At 41.4% G+C, this 13,993-nt stretch overlaps 1 protein-coding gene across 4 annotated transcripts in view; it reads right to left on the bottom strand.

The window, feature by feature from the left end:
- Ebf1 (EBF transcription factor 1) overlaps nucleotides 1–13,993 on the bottom strand; it is a 386,167-nt gene that overhangs the window by 72,059 nt on the left and 300,115 nt on the right. The gene's annotated exons all lie outside the window — the stretch shown is intronic.

Genomic DNA, 13,993 nt, shown 5'->3' with positions numbered 1-13,993 from the left:
AAGATGCACAATTGGTCCAAGTGTAGAGGCAGAAGGGTAGTCTTTGCTCTTCTTGTTTTGTCTGTGCCTATGACTTAGGGAGTCCCAGCTTCTGTCTGCCTCTCAAAGCAATGTTACCGTCTCAAGTCTTGCAAATAGAGTGTGGCTACTAACTGCATGCTCAGTACTCGGAGTAATGTGAGCCTCACCAAAGAGAGTGAGGAGATCTTATCCAACTTGAAAATGCCATGTGCATACAGACCATTCTGTTCATAGCAGAAACCATATAGAGAGAGAGGAGGAAGGAACATCAGGGAAGAAGTGTCGATGTGCTAAAATATATAGAAGGGTTTCCCAGCTGCTACAAAGGAGTTCTCCTCATTACCTATGTGAAATTGAGCAAAATCTCTCCTCTCTATGGCAAGGTGCTTTCTCAGTTGTGAACTTTTCTTTTTCAATAGTATTGGTAGTATTCGGAGATGGATGCTTGTTAGGCAAGCATTTGACTGTTTCAATTATTTTTTTTAATTTGGGTTATTTTTGAAATAGGGTTTTCTTTTTATCCCCTGGGCTGGCCCCACTGTAACCCTCCTAACTTCTGATTCCTGCTGTAGCTGGAGTGACAAGCTCATGCCACCACATCCAGATTTAATTCAAATACAGAAAATAATTAATGTATGTTGCAGAATGAAACTTCTAATGAATGCATCTCACATAGATTCTGTATTTCAACTTCCATAGAAGAGATTTAACTGGGGTTTAAAATGGATGGCTCTATATCGAAATAAACAAAATCGCAGATGAAAATGGTAATATCACGACAGAAATTACCAAGATCCAGAATATCATGAGGGAATACTTCTCAAACCTTTGTGCCAACAAATTTGAGAACCTAGATGAAATGGATGAATTCCTAGCCAATATTAACATACCCACACTAACCAAGAAGAACTAAGCCAACTCAACAGGCCTATTTCAAGCTCTGAAATAGAAATGGCAATTAGAGAACTTCCACCTAAGAAAAGCCCAGGGCCAGATGGATTCACAGCTGAATTCTATAAGGTCTTCAAAGCAGAGCTCACACCAATACTCCTCAAGCTCTTTAATGAAACTGAAAATGAAGGCTCTTTACCAAACTCATTCTATGAAGCCAGTATAACCCTCATCCCCAAACCAGACAGAGATTCATCAAAGAAAGAGAACTATAGACCTATATCTCTGATGAACATCGATGCAAAACTTCTCAACAAAATACTGGCCAACCGTCTACAACAACTCATCAAAAAAATTATACACTATGATCAAACTGGATTCATCACAGGGAGGCAAAGCTGGTTCAACATACGCAAATCAATTAATATACTTCAGCACATCAACAGGAGCAAAGACAAAAATCACATGATTGTCTCAATAGACGCGGAAAAGGCATTTGACAAGATCCAACACCCCTTCATGTTAAAAGCTCTGGAGAAACTAGGAATCCATGGAACATTCCTTAATGTAATAAAGGCTGTGTATGAGAAACCTACTGCTAGTATTACACTTAATGGTGAAAATCTAAAGCCATTCCCTCTAAAATCAGGAACAAGACAAGGATGCCCACTCTCTCCACTACTCTTTAACATAGTACTAGAATTCCTAGCCAGTGCAATAAGGCAAGAATCAAGCATAAAGGGGATCCAAGTAGGGAAAGAGGAAATAAAACTATCCCTCTTTGCAGATGACATGATTCTGTATTTAAAGAATCCTATAGACTCTACTCCCAAGCTCCTTGAGCTGATCCAAAGCTTTGGAAGAGTAGCAGGCTATAAAATCAACCCTCAAAAATCAACTGCCTTCCTTTATGCCAACAGTGAGAGGAACGAGGCAATAATCAGGAAAGAAACTCCTTTCACAATAGCCTCAAAGAAAATAAGAGTACCTAGGAATTAGCTTAACTAAAAATGTAAAGGACCTTTTTGACGAAAACTTCAAAACCCTAAAAAAGGAAATTAAAGCAGAACTAAGGAAATGGAAAAACCTCCCATGCTCCTGGACTGGAAGAATCAACATTGTGAAAATGACAATCTTGCCAAGAGCTATCTACAAATTCAATGCAATACCCATCAACATCCCAATGTCATTCTTTAAAGAAATAGAAGAGGCAATCCAAAATTTCATATGGAATAATAAAAGACCCCGTATAGCAAAAACACTTCTTAGCAGAAAGAACAGCGCTGGAGGAATTTCAATTCCAAACTTTAGACTCTATTACAGAGCTATAATCCTCAAAACAGCTTGGTACTGGCACAGGAACAGGCCTGAAGACCAATGGAATAGAACTGAGGACCCAGATATTAAACCACAGACCTATGGCCACCTAATCTTTGACAAGGGAGCCAAAAAAATAGAATGGAAGAAAGACAGCCTCTTCAACAAGTTGTGCTGGCAGAACTGGTTAAGCACCTGCAGAAAACTAAAGTTGGATCCTTCTTTGTCACCTTGCACTAGAATTAACTCCAAATGGATCAAAGACCTGGAGGTAAAAGCTGACACACTGAAAACTCTACAGGAAGGAATAGGAGATACACTAGGCCTCCTTGGCACAGGTCGAAACTTTCTTAATAAGGACCAAGAATCACAACAAATCAGAGAAAGGCTGGATAAGTGGGACTGCATTAAACTGCAGAGCTTTTGTATGGCAAAGGACATAGCTAGTAAACTAATCAGGAAGCCTACAGAGTGGGAGAAGATCTTCACCAACCAAACAACGGACAAAGGCCTCATATCTAAAATATATCAACAACTCAAAAAATTGAATCACTCCAAAACTAACCTCCAAAGTAACAACCATCCCATTAAAAAATGGGCCAAAGACTTAAAGAGAGTCTTCTCTGAAGAAGAAACAAAAATGGCCTATAGACACATGAAGAAATGCTCAACATCTCTGGTCATAAAAGAAATGCAAATCAAAACAACTCTAAGATTCCACCTCACTCCAGCTAGAATGGCCAGGATTAGGAAAACGAATGACAACAGATGCTGGAGGGGATGTGGCCAGGAGGGATCACTACTACACTGTTGGTGGGAGTGCAAACTCGTTCAACCACTATGGAAAGAAGTGTGGCAGTGCCTCAAAAGGCTAAACATAGAACTCCCCTATGACCCAGCAATTCCACTACTTGGCATTTACCCAACAACCCAGAAACAAGGACATACTAAACCCACTAGCACAACAATGTTCATTGCAGCACTATTCACCATAGCAAAGATATGGAACCAACCTAGATGTCCCTCAGTTGATGAGTGGATCAACAAGTTGTGGTATTTGTACACAATGGAATTCTATGCTGCTGTCAGAAAGAATGACATCACCCCATTTGTTAGGAAATGGAAAGACTTAGAAAAAATCATATTAAGTGAAGTAAGCCAGACTCAAAGGAACTTAGGCTCAATGGTTTCCCTCATTCGTCATAATCAGTAGAAACCTTGGGCTCTACTAGCAGAGATTTGCAATAGAGCAAAATCTTGATACATAAGGACATATAATGTGAAGCTAATTAAAAGGACCTCCAGGACAGTGAAACAAAAGCCATATAATGAATGATTGTTGTCCTTAATGTACTATGTTGTCTCTCATCTCCTTTGCTGTCCCTTGTTATCTCATATTGGTATAGTATCTCACTTTGTTATCTAATATATTGAATTTATTTGTATTTGGATATTTGAAATTTGATAGGGAAGGGGGGAAAACCAAGACGGGTGGGGGGTGTGGGGGGGGAGGGAAATGGGTACCAAGACATGTGAAAGGGTATCAATGTATGTGAATTAACGCACCTTCTATCTGGCAAATATCATGTAACCCTTTTACTAATTACAATAAAAAATAATAAAAAAAATAAATAAAAAAAATAAAATGGATGGCTCTGCTGGGTGGCAGAAAGACAACTATGACAACTGTGCATGTGTGTGTGTGTGTGTGTGTGTGCGTGTGTGCCTGTGTATGTGTGTGTATGTATATATATATATATATATATATGAAAGAGAATTTATAAAGAGTTCAAACAAATCAATAGAAAAAAAAGTGAGCAAGGGATGTTTGGAAGCTAGAAAAATCAGTAGAGAAGCAAGAGAAGACCGGAGCACAAAACTCTAGTAGGAGGGACCAGGGAGGGACTACAGTTATCGACTTATCGCCACTCTAGATTTGTTTCCAGTATGGCGAGGACTTTAAGTTCCATTTTTACTTGTGGAAAGAACATGAGTACTGCTTTATGTCGCAGGGAGGGACAATATGAAATGGATTGGTCTGAAAGCTTGTTTGGGTTGACAACAGGAATTCTATGTTGTGATTCAAGGTGCTTTGGGGAGCTGATCCAATCTCTAAAGACAACTGAGGTCCTGGAGTCACCTTAACCTATCCTAACCAACCCTACCCCTATCCCAACCAGTGAGCCTACCACAGCGTTTTGACCCCAAAGGATCCAAGCATAGAATGACTGAGCCCGGGGTGTAGAGTTTTCAGAAATGAAAGGGAAGAGCACGAATTGGCTGAGTCTATCTTCCACATATCTCATTATAAGGCTCTGCTGAGCGTGAAATGATTATCAAAGATAGAAAATGGTTTAAGTTCATAATTCCCTGATGCTAAATGGAAAATAGCAAATGACACAGAAGTATGTCAGGTGTTTGTTTTGATAATGAGACGGTCCTACAGCACAAGAACGAAGACGGTAAGACGGATGCCGCAAAAATATTCATTACAAATTTACTGAGTATTTATGCTTAGAAAATGGTTCGGGAAGTGTGCGGGGGTTTTTAATTACTTTTTATGGATACATTCCTTTGTTATCTGTGGCGGTTTCCAGTGGACACCACATCTCCCAGTCACATTGAACAATGGGTAGAGGAACAATAACAATGTAACTACAAACATGGATGAACAAAACAGAAAACAGCCCTCCACCATACATTAGGAATAAGTCTTAGGAGAAGGAAGGGGGAAGGGAGGGTAAAAATAAATTCACTTTTCTTCTTCTTCCTACCTCAAGATTAGAGAAAATTGAAGATATATAGCTTAAAGAGTGAAGGGTTAATTTATCATGATGCTTGCTGAGTTACAAAAAATACCTTGAAAACTTCCCAACAGTTTACTGGCTTTGAAAAACCAAATCATGTTAGATCATACTAAAAAGATTAGAGGTTCAGGACTTTATCATATTGCATTACCTTGGCAAGAATACACAGAAAGCTCAGGTCCCACTTTCATTGTTAATAGTTTTCTAATCCCTTACCAGAAATTTATAGTTTAGGAATGGCAACTCATCTTAAAGATTAAAGCCATGTGACAAATAGTTCATGTCCTTTAATAACCAAATCACATGCCTTAGATCGGGCCAGCTTATCTGACTTTTCCTTCTCTATAGTTTCATTGGTAGGAAATACTTTATATCCCTATTACAGGAATGATGAATGCGGACATTGGTTATGGTCTGTTATTTGCTTGGCTGTAGTCAATATGTTTTCTTTGGACAGGGATTTCTGTGATTTATCTCTCTCCTGGCTTTATCACTTATTAACTCTGGGTAGACAGGAAAAAGCCAAGGTTGTATATAAGGCCATTTAAACCTCTAATATCAGTAGAAATATCCCTTTTAATGATCCTGTTACACTAGCTACTCAAGCCCTGATTACACTCCACTCCAAATAGGAAATAAAGGTCATATTTCTTGGAAAGTATATACATAAGATATGCAAAGTAATATGCTTCCTTCAGAGCAGCTTTATTCTTCGCAGAAATGACTCTCGTCTCATGGCTGTCACAGAAGTACAATGGTTACTTCTAGTGATTGTTGTTGTGGTTGTAACCATTAAGTTACCACGGTTTTCACGAGTACAAATGCCAGGAGATTCAGAACCAATGGTCCTGTCAGCATACATCAGGGTCAGCACAGAAATCTCATTTTGTGGGTTAAGAAAAGAATAATAAATTAAAACTCCCTTCATCAGAGGAGAGGGCTGGGAGCTACTGTTTATATCACAAGGACAAAAAGAAAGAATAAACCTTCCTTCTGTATTGCATTTCTTCTTTGTGTGCAAACAAGCTCAATGGGAGTCATACCCAAGATAAGTGGACTGGTTTGGGCCTATAAAATGTTCTTTCTTATTGAGTCTTTTCCACGCAGGGGGCTGCTAAGGTACAGCCACCTGTCAAGTGTTTATGATGCAGAACCTCTTCAGGCTGAATTCTAAGTGAAAACAATCCGATAAAAAAGAAAAGAAGACACATTCTTGTGCGGCTTTCCCCCATTGTTCATGAGTTCTCAAGGGCCCAACTCTGTCACGAGGAACATGTGTGCTGGGGTGGAAACCAGCTCCACGCTCCTTCCTTCATGGATCATCTGAACATGCTTGGGAAGAGGAGAACGACGGTCCCACCATTGCGGGGTGGGGGACGGTGCTGGAGTAGCCCCCCCCCGTCCCCACCCCAAGCAGTCCCTCTCTCTCTCACTTCCTTCCAATGGATTTCCCCAGCTACTACTGCAAAGACCTCAGGGTATCTTTGCACAACCATTCTGGTCTCCAGTGGTACAGAGTTCCATTTTATGTTCCAAACTATAGATCCATTCCTGTCCACTTGTCATTCCACATACTTTAAGAACCACTCGATCCACGACCCTCAAATCCTATCTCTGACTTACCAGGTTTAATCTCCCTATCCCTGCACACGCTCCTCAGTCCTCTCTCACACTCTCTTTCTCCCTCTCCATTTTGCAGCATCAATGGAATGGTTGCATCCCCATGGGACAAGGTGTGATAATTCCTTGCACCCAGTGACTACTTCCATGCATCTTTTGGAAGATTCGGGTTCTGCACTCCACCTTTGCCTCACCCTTCATTGATGGCCAGCCATCTTTCAAATCTTACTTTACTTATCCTTTCCAGCAAATCTCTCTCTCTCTCTCTCTCTCTCTCTCTCTCTCTCTCTCTCTCTCTCTCTCTCTCTCTCTCTCTCTCCCCATATATATATATATATATATATATTCCTGTTTTTGTTGTTCTCAGTACTTACTGAAAAAGACTATTCTCTAATTAGACTTAATTTGTCGAGTAAGACTTCGTAACTCTAAGTAGACTTACTCATAATAGTAAACTTAGGAGTAGTAATAGTAAATAATAAACTTAAGAATAGTCTTAGTAAGTCTAAACTTAGTCACCCTTCCTGCCTCTCTTATTCGGTAAGATCATGAACAGAGGGACTGTGCCTGGTTTACAACATTTGTTCAGAAAAGGGCAGGCAATCTGCAAAGGTTCACGAGAGAAACCAAGCAATGAAGGGAAGTAATGATATCAGAACTAAAACCCAGGTCTTGAGTCCTACTCTACCCGAGGCCATCTCCACCCATCCCATCATCACTTAAATCAGTCACCACAAATAGCTCCTAAGGAGTCCCCCAACATCCATGGTGCCACGGCGACTATATGCATCCATCAAGGTGGGCTCCAGAGATGAACAGTTCTTGGGGTTTTTAAAAGAAACAGTTCTCCACTGCCAGCTGTCTCGCTTTGAGTTTACTGTTAGGGAGCATACCTACTGCAGGAGGCGTTACCTATACTAATGGATTTAGTCCTTACAGCCAACATAGAATAACTCCATTTTACACATGAGAGAATGAAGAATATTTACAAGGTACACCTCATCCCCATCTTCTCTTAAGGAGAAAATTCCATGCATGAAAACTTGAACTGAACAAGTATGGATTCTTAATTAACAGCTCTTATTTACATTCCGTGTCATTCAGAGCCCAAGAATCAATGAGGACCCATTGATCCTTGGCAAAGTGTCAATCTATTATTAGAGAACACCCATAGCGAGTGAGATACTGAGTCAAGTTGCTTCAATACAGGCCTGTTACTGGCCAAGTATCTGTTAAGAATGGGGTGAGTTACCTCTTTCTTATGATCTCAGTGGACATCCATCTTGCTCAAGAACAGAACATGCACATGAGACAAATGAGATGGAAGAACAAAGTTGTTCTAATTCATAAAGATAGGCCCAGTGGAAAGCAAAGTCACAATAAAAAATAAACAAGTCCAGAGCACAGGGGCAACTCGTGCTGGGTCTTATATCCAGGTAAGAGCAGAGCCGCCCCAAAACCACACACACAACTCTGCCCTGGGTCCAATGCTCTGTCCACTGCATCACCATGGCCAGAGAACACTCACATGAGTCTGAACTGGATCTAGGTTTTACACACATGCTTGCCAGAACAAACTGCCATGTCCCCAGAAGCTAAACATGAACTGAGTTGACAAAGTAAGAAGACTGTTGGACACAAATGGAGAAAAGAGCCCAGAAGAGAACAGTGAGTAAACAAGGAACATTCTCTGCAGGGCAGATATCACAGAGGAGTCGTCCTGAAGGGCAAGGGGACAACAGACTAGAGAACAATGGTGGGCTAGAGCCAGGAGTGAAATCTGAACACTCTGAAGGGAGTTAGTGACAAGCTTAGCCATGTTCCTCCTGCCTAGAGAAGAGAGGTAAAAGTAAGAAAGGCATCCGTGTTGTTCCCAGAAAAGCAATCAATACCAGAGAACTTTACAGATCAGGACTGCCTTACCAGAATGTTGATTGTTTGAGGCCATGCATTGCTGAGCAAGTATATATTATAATCCATTACTATTTGGAGATAGTAAAAGTTGAGCCCTAGAAGAAGGAAATGGGCCATCTCAAGACGCTGTCCTCGGAAGGAATTAACATACTTCTGTGGGGTTCCAACTGGTTCCCTCAAGAGTAGGTTGCTGTAAACAGAGCCGGTCCAACCCCAAATCCTTCTGGTGTCCTCTGGTTTTTCCATGGATAACTCTCGCCCACTCCCTGCTGTGATGCCGTCTACAACTGCCACGGCAGCCAACTGGAGCTCTTACCAGAATACAAAACCAAGAGTATCACCTGACCTCTGGCTCTCGGCCTCCGATGCTGTGAGCTAGACAACTATCTTTTCTTTACAAGCACTCGGCCCCAGGTATGCATCATCTTACAACAATACAAAAGGGAGCGAATGCAATCAAAATCACTTCCGTCACATTATAACTCTTCTGCTTGTTCTTTCATCTGTAGTTGATCGGTCACATTTCTTTATTGATGCCTACTTAAAATGCCAGTTACTACAAATCCTAACGGATATTTCTTTAACCCACAGGAAGAGGAAGATGATGTATATCATTTTCATGATGATGATGATGATACGAAATGATGATAAAGCAGCATATGAAATATTTGCTCCGTGGCTGGGACTCAGATGTGGAAGAACTGCATACAAATAATAGTGGCCATTTATTAGGGCCAACAGCCAGTGTCTTGCCCACTTCGAAGTACTCTATGTATATTTCCCTGACTCTAATTTAAAAAAAAAAACCACATCAACTTGTCATTGTAGAAGAGAACCAAGCTGAGAGTTCAAGCTACATCAATTACCTTCAACCCAGGCCTTCTTGGGAGTGCAAAGTGGAAAACAATGAAAGGAAGAAAGAAAAGAGGAAGGAAGGAGGAAGTGAAGAGGAAAGAAAGAAAGAGAAAATAATGGTTATGAAGCTTGAAAGCCATGATCAAAGCCATCAAGTTCTTCAGAGCATATTTGAGCAAACTATGTCCATCCTGCATGCGTGGCTAGATGTCACACAATCTCAAAGGGTGTGATGCTATTCTGGGCACAAGGCACAAACAAGAAGCAGTTCCAGGAAGAATTCGTGTGCAGGGGTGTGGTGCTAGCAACCAGACTCAGAACCTACTGCTTGCTAAACCAGGGCTCTATCACTTGAGCCCCACCCCTACACTTTCTGCTTTTAGCTTGTTTTGTAGAGAGGGGCTTGCCCTAACTTTGTGGGGTGGCCTTACATGGCAATCTTACCTCCACCTCCACAGGTGTCCTCTCATGCCTGGCTTGTTATTAACATAGGGGGTCACTAACTTTTGCGTGGGCCAGACTCAAACCATGAACCAAGACCCTTTTGTCTTGGTCTCCCAAATAAATGGGTTTACAGGTGTGAAACACTGAATCTGGCCTCCAGAAATGAGCTTTATTTTAAAGTTAATCCAAGGATTTAGATTAATCTTTCCATTAGGGCCAGACATTGCCCGAACACATTTAAAATGGGATAAATGGGGATAGGAACTGAGAGATGACATCACCAAACATTGGGGCTATTAAATGACCAGACCTGGGGGCTCTCGCCACCTTTGGGGTGAGCAGAGAGCACAAGGGCCTCAGCATATACCTGAGTTGTTCGAATATCATCCTGTGACCCATTCTTCAAATTATGTTTCCCCAACACATAGCAGATTCTTCTGTCTTTTCAATCTGGCCACTTCTTATCGGGAAAACCAATTACAGAAACTTTGATTTTTGGTGTTCTCAAACTGTGCTTCATTCTCCTCTGGTATTCTGATTGGATTATTAAAGCACGTAAGGACTCTGATTAGTGAGCACAAATTCATCCAGATTCTGAATGGGTGAGTACCAGCACATAAGGAAGGATTCTGATTGGGTGAGCCCCAGAGTGTAAGGATTCTGATTGGTTGAGCATGAATGCATAAAGATTCTGAATGGATGAGCACAAGTCTATTCCATGTCTGGTGGCTCAAGAATTCCTGTGTCTTTCTGCTCTGAGAATCAACTATAGAGCTGAGTTCACCTCCTTAACAACAGGAACCTATTTGCAAGCCATCTGTGCTCTGTCAAATTCTTTCCTCCAAAAATCTGCATGCTTCTCCTGTCCTTTTCTTTTTTTTTTTTTTACAAAACAATTACAGATTTTTACAGTCTTCTACATATACACACTCCAATTCTTTCTTCTTGCGTACTCTAAAACAGCAACAGTACCTTAATTCAGTATGCTACTTTCCAGCCTTGTAATCCTCTCTCTCCCTCTCTCTCTCTCTCTCTCTCTCTCTCTCTCTCTCTCTCTCTCTCTCTCTCTCTCTCTCTCTCTCGCTTTCTCTTTAAGGAAAAAAATTCCAATGACATTTCACTAAGAAAGAAGGTTAGTCCCTCAGTCCAGAAAGCCAGACTTCACATCTTGAAATACTATGGAGGTTAAAGAAAATGAAGTGTGAACTTCTTTGGGTAGACAGGGGAGGGGCGAGCAATTGCAGTGACTCAGGCAGTTGTTGGGATACAAAGAACAGAGTTTTTATCACCCTTCTCTGTCCCTTCATTGGTAAGTGATGACAAGCAGAGAGGTAAACTGAGTAAATCACAGACGACAGTAGCCGTAGCCTGAGTAAGGACTCTTGGCCAGGACAGTTGATGCTGTAGATACTGAAGCTCAGAGGGACCTCCTTTGTTTACAACCTATGGGATGCCATTATAGTCAATAAACAGCCCACTTTTAGGTCCATATCTTTAAATGCTTAGTTTTCTTATACAGGGAGAGGTTAGGCTCTTTCCTAGAATACTTTAAAGAGGCCTTCTTGTTTATTCCTCACAGTTTAAAGCAAGGCTGGCAGAAATCATAGTTCCTATCTTAAATAAATTCCCCACACATGCATATGCACGCGTGTGCATGCACGCACACACACACACATACACACACGCCAACTCTCTCTTCTCCAATTTAACTTTGCAAAGCTTGCAAAGCCTGTTATTCTTATCTTTGATCTTAATTCCAGGATGATACAAATTTTCTCAGATGTGATTTTGTAAATTGGTGGCAATTTTTCTAATGGTTAAAAAATAAAAAAATTTTCAAGTAATGATGCGTTCCTAGCTATTTTCTTTTGAGAACTTAAGTAATTTAATGAGGATCATTTTAAAAAAAAACGAACACTTTTATGGCCAGGTGGCTCTAGGGGATATTTTTTTGAACACTGATTAAAAATAATTTCTTCTAAATGAGACCTGACCACAAAATGGAGCCATTAATGATCAGGGACATTGTCACCAAGGCAGAAACCATGGCTGATTGCCTGTTCTACCTCCCACCACACACACATTTTCTTCTCTTTCTTCTCCTTTACTTGTGCTTAATAGCAGAGTAAATAAGCAGTCAGCGAGGCCTAAATGTTTTCGGCCAAAAAAACAGGGTCCAAACTCTTCAGAGAAAACATTGGCCTCTGTGGTTTTGTAATATGTTCCAGAACACCGAGTTCAGTGAGGAACATTGTGAAAACTCCCATCCCTTGGAATGGCGGCGGTGTGGAATGCCACAGTATCAGAAACTTCAATTGGTCCTTTTCCTACAGGCCTATAATGAGGCTTGTAAAAAAAAAAAAATAGTGCTATGTGGAAGTTCTCATGGGAAAAATGAATGGCAAGAAATCCTAGCTTTAAAAGAAACAGCTAATCTGCTAGTTTGATTGTTCTTCAAAACTTACGCTGAACCAATGAGCCTAATTAAAAACACTTGGCCTACTTCTATAAAGCATCATAGCTTGCTCTATGCTTCGTTTGTATACACCACAAAACTCCAGATAGACTATTATTTTTTTTTTCAAGCACTCGCTAACAAAGTGCTGACTTTGTTGGGATGGCTGAGCTAATTTCTTGAACTCAGTGTGAAACCTTAGCTAAACAAAATTGTGGTAATTTTCCTTAATTTGTAAAAGTGATTGGAGTGCAAACAAAATTTTCCTCTTGGGTCAATCCTATAATTTTCAATTAACTAAAACTAATCGCCAGGCAGACACCAAACCTGCATTTTGTTTAAAGGGCTGGGAGGCATTTCCAAGGGTCAGAGTGCATTAATTGTCTTTATAATTTTAAGAGAGAAAAGGGGGAGAGGTGCGGGGAGGGAATAAGAGAGGGAGGAAGGGGGAGGGGGCGGGCAAGGAAGGAGAAAGGGAGGGAGAAGCAAGGGGGAGAGGAGAGAGGGAAGAAGGAGAGGGAGGAAAGGAAGAGAGGGAGAGGGGAGGAGGGAGAGTGAAGGACTGAGTGACTAAGAAACATTTTTGTTTCCTAGAGTTAAAATACACTAGACAAGGATGCACTGTGGTAAAATGCTGGTGGCAAAATCTAATGGTGAGATTATCATTGGGAAACATTAACAGCTATCTCTGGATCTCTCCTCTTTACCCTGCCCCACACAGGGAGGAGTGGAAGGCTGGTTCAAGGCCTCAGCTAGCCAGTGGACATCTGACCAGCAGCCTTTAACCTTGTAGGAAATGAAGAGTTCAGGGTCAACCCGCATCCACCCTAGCAGAACCAAAATGGTCACAGAGATCCTGGGCAAGTCTGCTACACACTCTAGGGGTGCTAGGCCCCTCTGCAGATCCTGCCTGGTGAGAGGGAATTCCTGTTCCCTGTAACCTCAGCTTCTTACCACAAGGTGGGTCTGCTTGCCAAGGCTGATTTGGGAGGATAAAATGCAGCTCGTTTCAGAAGAGAACACCAACCCAGAATTAAACTCTGCAAGGTACCAACTGTACCTGGCACAAACACGAGAGTGGCTTACAAAAAATAACTACATACATAACATAAAAGTGGAAATGTTCAGGAAAGCCCACCCCTACTCCCTTAAGCGTTCAATTCCAACAAAGACACTGAGAGCCCAGAAACTGCAGGGCCATCAGTCACCCGCTGGCCCTGCTCTGAGCTCTCCTGATGCTTCTTTAGGTACGTGGCTAATTATTTCCACAGATCCTGCTACTCCAACCTAGATGCCTGGCTGAATTCTTTAATTTTTGCATATTTTGGCAGCCCCGGGATTTGATCTTGGGGCCTTGTACTTGCTTAGCACTTTAAGCCTTGCTTGGCTGTTTAGTTCTTTTTTTAGGATGGATTTCCTGTCTCATCCCCTTCCCTGCCCCACAGGTCCTAAAGCTGGACTCTATTCCTCTTACCGACAGTCTCCCACCCAGCTAGGATTACAGGTGTATGTGTGTTCCTGTGTCTGGTTTGGGTGAAATCTTAATGATAGCAACCAAAGCAACCCATTTGGGTATCCATCCAATGAAAAGGAGAAAGTTGATCTTAAGGGTTAAAATGGTTCAAAATACTTATTCACGCACGTAAGAGAAAGCAAGCAATCCCAGCAG

This window comes from Megascapheus bottae, chromosome 29 (assembly GCF_031878675.1).
Source record: "Megascapheus bottae isolate mThoBot1 chromosome 29, mThoBot2.hap1, whole genome shotgun sequence".
Classification (NCBI taxonomy): Eukaryota; Metazoa; Chordata; class Mammalia; order Rodentia; family Geomyidae; genus Megascapheus; species Megascapheus bottae.
Note: the sequence above shows the minus strand (reverse complement) of the source record. Positions and strands in the feature narration are given on the sequence as shown.